Raw genomic sequence first — 10,644 nt, 5'->3', positions numbered from 1 at the left:
CTCTAGATGATAAGAGTTTCTCTAGATGGGAAGGGTTTCCATACTCTGCCTTAGATTTCACTGCAGAAGGAAGGACAAAGTACCCTACTCTGAAATGATCAGTAACCTGAAATCTGGACATCCAAATCATGTGGATGCACATTCCTCTGTGCAGCAAAAGTATTAACTCTGTCTTTCTTCTCTGAGGTGAGGGCTTTAATCATTAAATAAGTTAATCATTAAGTATCATAGTATCATAGTATTAAGTATCATTAAGTATCATAGTATTAAGTATCATAGAGTAATGGGCTTTAATCATTAAGTATCATAGAGTAAAAGAGGAGATAATACATTCCTCCTTCTGTGTTTTGTGAGAAGGGGGGTAGTTTAGGGACCTGCAATGAAGAATAGACGCTTTGTCCCAGGTCCATGGATACCAGTTCTGGTTCATTGCAGCTTCTCATCCTATCCTTCTTCAGGAAGCAAATAGCACAGGTTGTTCACATGAACTTGGCTGAATCTCCTTGGTGTAAGGTAGAGACTTGCCCCACAGACTGAGTCAGTCACAGGTGAGCTGGGGCAAGAATCTCCAGCTGGGAAAAAGATAAAACATCTGCTCCTGCCCTAAATTTAGGAAGGAGTTCAAAGCTAAAAATACCTCAGGTGGGAGGTTCCTTCTTTTATTCCAGAACTCCATGCTGAAATCTCTGGCAAAACAGGCTTAAAGGCTCTAGCTGCACCTAAATCCATCTTTGGCATTGTCCACTACTTCATCGTGTCTTTCTCCAAGTGTGCCTAGTTTCTTGCTCATTTGGAGTCTAGTTCTAGCCTCCTTGAAACTATTGCCAAGATACCCCTTAGTGTGGCAGGAAGAAGATTAGGGAACACGGGGACAGGTGTTCTGCGCTCAGTCATCTCTGCTGTCCTGGATGCCTCCAGGCAGGCTGAAGAGATCACTAACCCCAGCAACCTCTGCTGCTCCCAGAACTTGGCTTCCTCCTGAAACCTTGCCTCCCCTTCCTCATGTTCCTTCTTAGTTGGTTCTTCTTGTCACCTCCCTTTTACCAGCTCTGGTCTTTGGTTGATCCTGCACTGGGCTGTTTTCTGCAGATTAAGGAGTTTCAACAAGTTTGGTCAGGGCCAGAGGAACTATTTAAAGGGGTGACAGAGGATCAGGAATGTGTTGGGATGCATCAGGACCACAGCAGCCAGCAGTTAGCCAGTTAAGGACCTGCAACCCAGATCCATTGCCACAGCTGCTTGTGTAATTGTTCCTTAACCCAGTTCAGTCAGACAGACAACAGTTTCAACAGATTAAATGCCGTAACTTGGATCGTTTTTACCAAACGGGGCTGGAAATGAATTGCATTAGCACTTTATCCTGGTGGATTTGAAGGGTGTAATGAAAAGAGGAGGAGGAAGTTGGGGTAGAATGAGCAATAGGTGCTTATGAATTATGACAAGTTTTAACTTTGGCCGAATGGGAAAGTGCAACATCAGTCCTGTGTGCCAGCGAGGTCACTGCTGACATGAGACTGCATCTCACTAGTATTAAGCAATTTCAGAAGAAGGTTATCATCCTGGAGTAAATTCTAAGGGTATATTTTTGGGCTTGTAAACTCCAGCTTACAGTGTTCTTAATAAAAACTTTTAACATGTTTCCTAGGTGTCACCTGATATGTACTTACTTGGTAAAGATAAAGCAGCTTTTCCAGATTCCTACTGCCATTTCAGCCTTCACATATTTTTCTCTACTCTGTGCTAAGAATAAAAGACATTACTTATACAAACTGTATAAAAGTTAGAAAGAAAAATAGAAAACAGAAATTTATTCACAAAAAATTATCTTAGATGCCAACAATAGGAAAATAAGAAAGATGTTTTCTATGTGTGTTTTCTATAGAGTCACAGGCTCTGATTTTCCCAGACAGGAAAATTAGCATCTATATTGCTAGGACAAAGGTCGAGATTAACTCTGTTAAGAAGACAAAGGGAAAGGTAAATAGGAGCTTTAAATATGGGTATGCTTATTTCCTTTCAGACTTGAGTCATCAAAAGAAAGTTAAATTTAATTTTAGTTGGGAGGTTAGACCAATTACTGTGTGTCAGAAGAGAGAGTTAACATATGCCTTAGACTTTAGTGTGACTGGAAAATGACTGTACAACCATATGAACAGAGTTTTGAATAATTTGCTGTCTTTTGTAAACTGAATAAATGGAAGCTGGCAAAAAGACAACTGCCCTCTTCATATCAGCAGCAGAAATAAAAATGTATTTATCACATCAATGGGGCTAATTTCTTTAGATTTAAAGAGGACTGTATTCTATGTCTGCTTCTAAAAGCCTTCTGGTAGGGTACAGATAATACTGATTCCCAAATTAAATAAATAATCTTACTTGTAAAACCATGGAATTTTCTTTAATTTCACCTTTTTCAAACATTAGTTAGACAAGTTTGTTTTAATTAAGGTTTAATGTAGGTCTATAGTATTATACATCAAAATATTATGGCTTAGAATATGTATTCACTATGAATATCACAATGAAGTTTAAATTAGATTTCATCTTGCATTTGTGTAGCAAACAATTAAAATAGCTTGTGTTTTCCTCTATAACTTTATTATTAATTCTCTGGTAAGGATAAAGAAGGCTGTGCATAATATAAAGTTGTCCTTTTTTTCTAATAATTTACAATATTTTTTTTTCTAGAAGCAAATATGTATGCCAATAATCATCATCATCATCTCATAAGCCTCTGACATTTAGTGATTGTTAATCTGCTGTATCCTTTAGTTTGCCACAGTTCATTGGCACTATCATTGATATTGATGGCTTTATTTTTTCTAGACACTAAGTGAGCAATTCATCAAGAGAAAAACAAAGGCTGGAATTGAAAGATAAAACATCCAGGCCAGTAATTCTTCAAGCGTCTCACATCTGAAAATGTGCTGGAACATACAGAAGCCATGGGCTGATTTGATACCTGTCCATGCCGGGGTGGTTAGCAATGGGAGTATCAGTGTGTACAAGGATGCAGGTGTGTTGGAGTGCTTACTGTGAAGCCACACAGTCACATTATTATATATTTCTGTAAAAAAGGGCTGCTGCAAAAAGGAAGAAAATAGGTAAAAAAAGGAGACATGTTAACCAACATCAAATGATTTCTAAATTCACTTTTATGTAACACAGCTCAACATTTCAAGCATGCTGAGTCTGAGAATTTTTCAGCCATCTAAAGATGCAGACAGCTACCGAGAGAGATTTACAGAGCTAATTTGGGACCAGACTCACCGCCATGTTCTCATTAGATGGTGGTTTTGAAATGTGTTCAGGACTTTTTTTAAAAGTAGGAGCCTAACAAGATTGGGTGAGATGTCCAAGCTCATGATGTGGTCAATGGAGATTATTAGCAAGACCACAGAGATCTCTCTTTCCGCTGGATGTTAAATGCACCTGTATGGATTTTTAGTGTCTGCTTGCTGGAGCAAGCTGTTGGGAAAGGAGTTTAGCATTGAAAATCCCATTATGTATGGTCAACCCAGACTTTTCAATTATTAAATCCATATGTAAGTCTACCTCTAGGTACAGTGCTGCTGGTTTGATAACTAAAAATTCTGGGACTAAAAGTGCTGCTCTTCCACTAATACTGCCAAGGAAGAGACTTCAGGAAGCTGGAGCTACTTCAAAGGCTTCCATGCTCAAGAAAATAACCACACTTTGCCTTAAGTAATGTAACTGGTAATTAAATGAAACAATTCTGAAATGAAGGAATAATATTAGAGCATTTTGTTCATATTTGTGATAAGAGGATTAATGCCTGGCACAATATTTTTATTCTGTTTATTAATAATCAGTATTGATATTACACTGGACTAGCCAGTAGCCAGGTCACTTCACAGAAGCGTGAAAATTCAACCCCTATGAGGAACTCATAGTCTACTTTCGAGACTATATTTTATGCGTTTGCCTTTTTACATCATGGAAAAAACCCTCAAACCCAACAACCCAAAGAACTATCAGTTTTCCCCAATAAAAGCCAAGGTTGAGCAGCCTAGTGAAAGGGTTAGTGGAACTTAAGTTCGAGCCCACTTTCTAGTTTTCCTTCTGTTCTAAAGGCCTTTTAATTTCTGTTATTGTGACACCAGTTTTCTTTCTTAAAAACATAAACACTAAACACTGTGTAGGGCAGGAGGAGGATATGTCCTTTGCTAGTTTTTTACCACCATAACACTGCCTCCCTCAATGTAATTGCATGTCCAATTTAATGCATGTCCTGAATTTTTCAATACACTTGTACTCTGTTTTAAAAAATGTAAGCAATGCTTCAGAAATGGGTTTCATTCCTTTCCAGGTCAGGCCAACATACTAGTAGCCAGTCCAGGGATCTTGAATTGCAAATATTCTCTAACCAAATTTTCTCCAGTAGTAAGTTATCACTTAGGAGTTTGGCTGCTTTTATTCCTTTTTCTCTCTCCAGAAGAAATTTGTCTACTGAAAACATATACCTTCCGGAGGGATATGTTCTGCCCTTGGATGAATGTGTGCAACTGTCATAAGAGATTCTTTTCCTGCAAGAAGCTTTGAATTTTACATAATCATTTTAACAAAAGAGTGTTTTTTGTTTTCTGTAACATTATCAGACCTGTGACGAAAAAAACCCCAAAAACCCAAACCAAAAGAAAACCAAGTAAACACAAAAACCCCCAACAACAACCCTGAAGATCTTTGTTTCATTTGAACTTAAAAGTATAACTCTCACTAGCTGTGTATGTGACTTGAAAACCTTGAGGTTGAATCACTTGGGAAATCCTAATTCTCCCTAAAAATAAGGTTGGGCTGTTCCACCTACTAACTGGATTGCTTTGACAAAAATGCTGAATAAATATGTATGAGTTAAGGGAATAAAAAGATAAAGGAGAATTTACTGTTCTTACTAATTTCATTCCAGGTTTCAGATGTCTCACAGGGCCTGTATTGTGTACTAAAGTTAATATAATGGTGGAACAGTATTTCAGTAGCAGAATACGACATCTTGTAGTCATGAGGATCATGTCTTTTTTCATGTATGAGTCTGTAATTCAACTATTTGCCACTTTAATCTCTTTTGCTATTATTATTTTTTTTTAAACACGCACACTGACCCGGATGGTATGTGAGGTGCTGGTTTCCTTGCTGTAATTGGAATTTGACTGCACACATATCTTTTATTCATTCTTTGTCTTCTCAGGGTATTTAAAAAAAAAAAAAGGCTGTCCTTGCTTGTAAAAGCCATGGGTTAAATTCCATTTTGGGAACTCTGGGCCAGCACGCGACAGAGACAATGCTAGTTGTGGCTGGACCACATGTGCTTTTCCACAGTTTACTGTTCCCAATGCTCACTCACCACATCCTCTGTCAAAATGATCCATGTTGTCTAAAAATCCCTGTATAACCTGCTCAAACTAACCTAACTCTTCCTGACTGGAGTGCGTTAGAAGTTCAGGGCTAGAAAGGGTGGATGAACAGGAATCTCCTGCGGTAAGGAAGGGATAGTTGTGAGCAGCTGAAGAGAAAGCAACAGAAGACAGAGAACCTGCCATGAAAGCATTTTGAAGAAAGTAGAATTCATGTGGTACAAAGTCCAATGGCCGTCCCTGCAGTGAAATCCTGCAATGAGTGCAGCTTCTCATTCTATCCTGTGATCAGGACAGTGCTGGGATTGACGGCCTGGACTATTTCTATGGCATATATCTGCTGGCAATGAACTACCAGGACTCAGCTGGTTTATATTTGTTCGTAAGGCAAAGCATAGTGTCACTTTGGAATTCAAAACTCCTCTGCTTTGGAGTAAGGAGCAGACTGTAGCCAGGCTACTCCAGAAGAAGGGCTGGTTACTTCAGTGATCACCAGTTTTATTAACCGGAGATGGTTAAAATGTGATCAGAAGTGTAACTTAAACTCTGGAACATAATCCACTGCTACGTAAACCTTCACAACAGGGAAAATGGGACATTTCTTTTGTAGTCTAGTATGGCAGCCAAGTGAACCCATCATCTGGAATGATGAATCACACCATATGGAGTCACTCCATCTTTCTTCTCAAAAGTCTGTAATGACCAGAACGTCTAAATAGTGATTACTTTTCACAAGCAATTTGTTCCTCATTCATTAGATAGAAATAAAAGCTTCATCCTTTTCTAACATACCCATTGTCCTTCTCCTTGAAAACAGTAAATATAGGCCATTAACAATTAGTGTCTTTCCTTGACAGTGTAGCTTACCCTCATTCTGAAATATGTGCTTCTACAATTTCATTTCAGAGTATTGTGTATTTTTGTTATACACTTATAACAAAATAACAAACCATGGAGGTAAAGGTCATCAGAGGATCAAAGAGAAACATGAAAAGCAAACAGGTGCATGGTCAATTTGGGTGTGTTGGTATGCCAACACACTTCTTGTGTCTGTGCCTGCATGTGCCTATTCACAGATATCCACCGTGTGGGTGACTGACAGGTCTACCAAGCATCCTCAGATGATTTCATCCATTGTGGGTATGATACCAACTGGAAAGAGAACCCTTCCAAGCTACCTGCTTACCTTTAAGAGGTCCTATATGATAATCTTTATAATGTATCTTAATTCCTTTCACACTTCCGTACTGACCAACTGGGGCTACAGAGGAAGCTTAGCCAATGGTGATTCTTTCTTCAAGGAAACCTCAAACCATTAAAACGCTCTTTAAGATGACATATAAGCCTATCAGCATTTATTACGGTGGGAACTTCATGTTACAATCTGATTAAAATGACTACAGAAAGCTGTAAAGTCCAGGTCACTTAGGGGCAAATCCAACCGTTATTTTAACAGTTCTGCTGAGCTAGATAAAATTGTGCTGTAGTTGTGGCAACTAAACCTATCGTTACATAATTTCCAAGGTATTTAAAGTAGGTCTGAAGCTATCAAGGGCTTGCCTGAACATGAAGGAAGAATAAGGCATACATCTCCAAACAAGAAGACTGATAGGGTTTTTTTGTCCTCTCACAATTTGGAATTTGCATTTTTCCTACCCTAGTACTAGTTATCGAAGGAAAATGATAACAGTCTGACAGCAATATGGAGAAATGCTTCTCTCTGCAGTCTTCAGTTACTGCTAGAACATAATCAGCAATTCTACCCCTAGCATTTCTGAATTCCATATGGTAAATCCAGAAATCACTGCTTATGTTCATCTGTTTAACTTAGGATGCAAAACAGGACTGAAAGTTTCTGTCAGTTGATATTCGTTTAGTTACTTTTAGTACTGAAACCAATTGGAAGATACGTAATATATAAGCTTTCAGATGAAGAATAATAGGATTGTGCTGTTGCTGATAGAAAGTGAGAAGTCATTTTCATCTGGACTATAATGACTAAATTCACTTGATAAGGGAGATGAAGCAATTTTTTGTCTACCATGCAATCAATAAGCAGAAAAGTATATGTTGAAAATACTCCTTTTCTGCATTTGGAGAAAAAGACAAATAATATATTTTTTCCATATAATAACTATTTTTTTTTAACTTCCAGCTATACATAGATACATTATTAAACAGGTCCTATTACAGCTTTTTTTCTGTAAATTAGAGTGTTACAGATAATTTCAATCTTAGATCTTTTAAAGTCATACTTATCATCTGCTTGTGTTCATCTAACTAAGAAGTTCTTGTCAAAATAACTTAATCCACTTGTTTTAATGAGATTATAATTTATATAATATAATATATATAATTTATAATTATAATGAGATCAAAACCAGTGTTACAATGTATTAGACTTCTGTGATATATCACTTGGTGTCATATAGTAACACAGTAAGTAAAAAAACTTGAAATACAGAAGATAATTACAAGGTAGAAGGAATAGATCAAAATATTGTGTGCAACGTGAAGTTGTTCTTTGTCAGTTACTACTGCAGTAAGACCCCTTGGGAGTCACAGCTTGGCCTTATATGACTCAATTCTTACTAGACACTTACTTAGGTCTGTATTCACTTGCAGACTGTGTAACCTCAAACAAAATGTTATGGTACAATCCAGTGGATACAAGTTAAATCCAAATAAAATCAAATTAGATATGTAGACACGACAGTTAGGAATGTGGATGGTTAGTCACTGGAACCAGATCCCTAAATGTACAGTGGACACATCTTTAACTAATATTTTTAGATCAATTCTTGGTATTTTTCTGAAATAAGTGAGGCAGTTCATCTAAGTCAGCCCAAAGAGCCATGCAAGAGGAAAGGTACAACACCTTATTAATCTTCTAGTGACGGTTTATCCACCAGTGGCATCTATACATTGAGTTCTGTGCTTGTGTCAGTCTCACAGTTCGTTTGAAACATCTATTATTTTTAGATAACACTTCACACTCCATTTTCCCCCTGAATTTTTAAACATGCAGCTACTTCCAAGTAAAGGCATTGAAAAAAATTTTTTTGGAATTGCAAATATTTTTGGAATATTTCTGGATTTTTTTTATGATCTGAGATACTGCAAAAGTTAGTACAGAAAAGTCATTGATGAGAAAGACCGAGTGTTGGCTTCAATTTGGCTATGTCATAAGTGTTACTGGTATTTCTTTGTAAGGCAGGGTCCTGTAAGAACAGGGTTTTTACCCTCTGTTGGCATTTGCAAGCAAAAGAAATTTGTGTTGCATGCTGCTACTTTTTATTGTAGATGACTGCTGTTGATACTTGCTACAAGAAACAAATATTGGTGAAGTTAATGGAAAGATTTCAAAAACCAAAATAAGACATTGGACAAAGTTTGTTGAAAATCTTTCATCTTTGAAAGTATCTGCTGAATCACTGGACACAATAATGAACAACGTACAAGATAGATATTTGTGTATTTCTAAATTCACATCTGCTTAGAAGTGACAATTCTCAGGTCAGTCCATTGACTGTCTGCCAAACATATTTTTAATATAATGAAAAATAATATTGTTCTCACTTACGAAATGTGCAAATATTTGATTACTGTTATTACCAGTCTAAAGCATGGATTTTTTTTTTCTTTAGAAAAGCCCAACCCAAAAGCTCTATTTCAAACAATGAGACATTAACCATAATAACAGAATATTAAAATTGTACTGCTAAGTTCTCAAAAATCAAGACACAGGTAGCCAAGTATGCCTATTAAGTCTTAATTTTGACCCCCTTGTGAATATGCATTATTAAACAGTTTTTAATATTCTTACAGTGTTCTGTACCTTGCATATTAATTTGTGTTTTCTGGAAGTAATTTAAAATGCTTGAAACAAAGCTATGAAAAGCTGTTTACTAAGTAATGCCACGTTCTAATTGTAAAATTGTGTGTCTTAATTATGCCGTTAGAGTATATACATGTAATTAGGCAATATGGATATTTAATTTTGTGTTGATTATCATGTGCAATTATGTACTGAATAATCTTAGGAAGTTGTGGCCAAAATTGGCACCTGAGCAGTTTAAAAGTTCTCTATCTTACATTGTGTTTTTTGTAAGTATGAAATGTGTTAATATATTAATGTCTCACCTTAAATCATGTGCTGTATAAACATTGGTATGCAGTAGGCAGCATGGAGACAGACTATGGTGCCTTCTCATAATATACAGTAACTGTTGATGATCCAATGCTGCAATTTGCATTGCTTAGGCTCACCTGCCATATCCTGAATGCATCCAAACTGCATGTAGGCTATCTTACACGTTTCTCTATAGTAATCTTGCTATCACTTATATTCATTATCTTGATCTTTGGAAGTAATCCCCCCCTTAAAAAGTTAGCCCAAGCAGTGGCGATACAAATATCAAGGTGTACATCAGTATTTGCTGAAAAATTAACACTCAGTCTAGCTCTGAAAATATCATAAGTAAACATATCATTAGATCTACATGAAAACCAAGATATTCTCCTGTTTTACCAGTTCACATAAAAGCAGACAAGGCAAATATCTGTTTGACCTTGGCTGAAGCACCTGGTTTAGGCTATGGTGGCTTAGGTATAAGATCCAGTTTAACAGCATATACCAATCATGTAGATTTTCATCTGAGCTCTGCTTACGTGAAGTGCAAGCATCTGCTAGTGCAGTGTCCACAGAGCTCTATGCAGTTCAGGTGTACCTGCAAGACAGGGCAGTAGTTTAGAAAGAGCAGATCAAGGTAGACCTGTGATTATGGCATCAGGAGGCATCTGTGTATAGAACAGAAACATAGAATGATTTGAGATGGAAGGGACTTTAAAGATCATCTAATTCTACCCTCCCTGTCCCATTGGCAGGGACACTTCCCACTAGATCAGACTGCTCAAGGGCCCATCCAGCCTAGCCTTGAACACTTCGAGGCATGGGGCATCCACAGCGTTCCTGGGCAACCTGTTCAGGTGCCTCACCACCCTTCATGGTGAAGGATTTCTTCCTTATGTCTAGTCTAAATCTTCCTCTCTCCAATTTACAGCCATTCCCCCTAGTCCTATCACTAAATGCCTTTGTAAACAGTCCCTCTCCAGCTTTCTTGTAGCCTCCTCCAAGTACTGGAAAGTCACTATAAGGTCTCCTAGGACACTTCTCTTGTCCAGGCTGAACAATCCCAACTCTCTCAGCCTGTCTTCATATGGAAGGTGATCCAGCCCTCAGATCTTCTTTGTAGTCCTCCTATGGACTTGT

This window comes from Cuculus canorus, chromosome 1 (genome assembly GCF_017976375.1).
Source record: "Cuculus canorus isolate bCucCan1 chromosome 1, bCucCan1.pri, whole genome shotgun sequence".
NCBI classification, from domain to species: Eukaryota; Metazoa; Chordata; class Aves; order Cuculiformes; family Cuculidae; genus Cuculus; species Cuculus canorus.
This window is presented reverse-complemented; position numbering follows the sequence as displayed.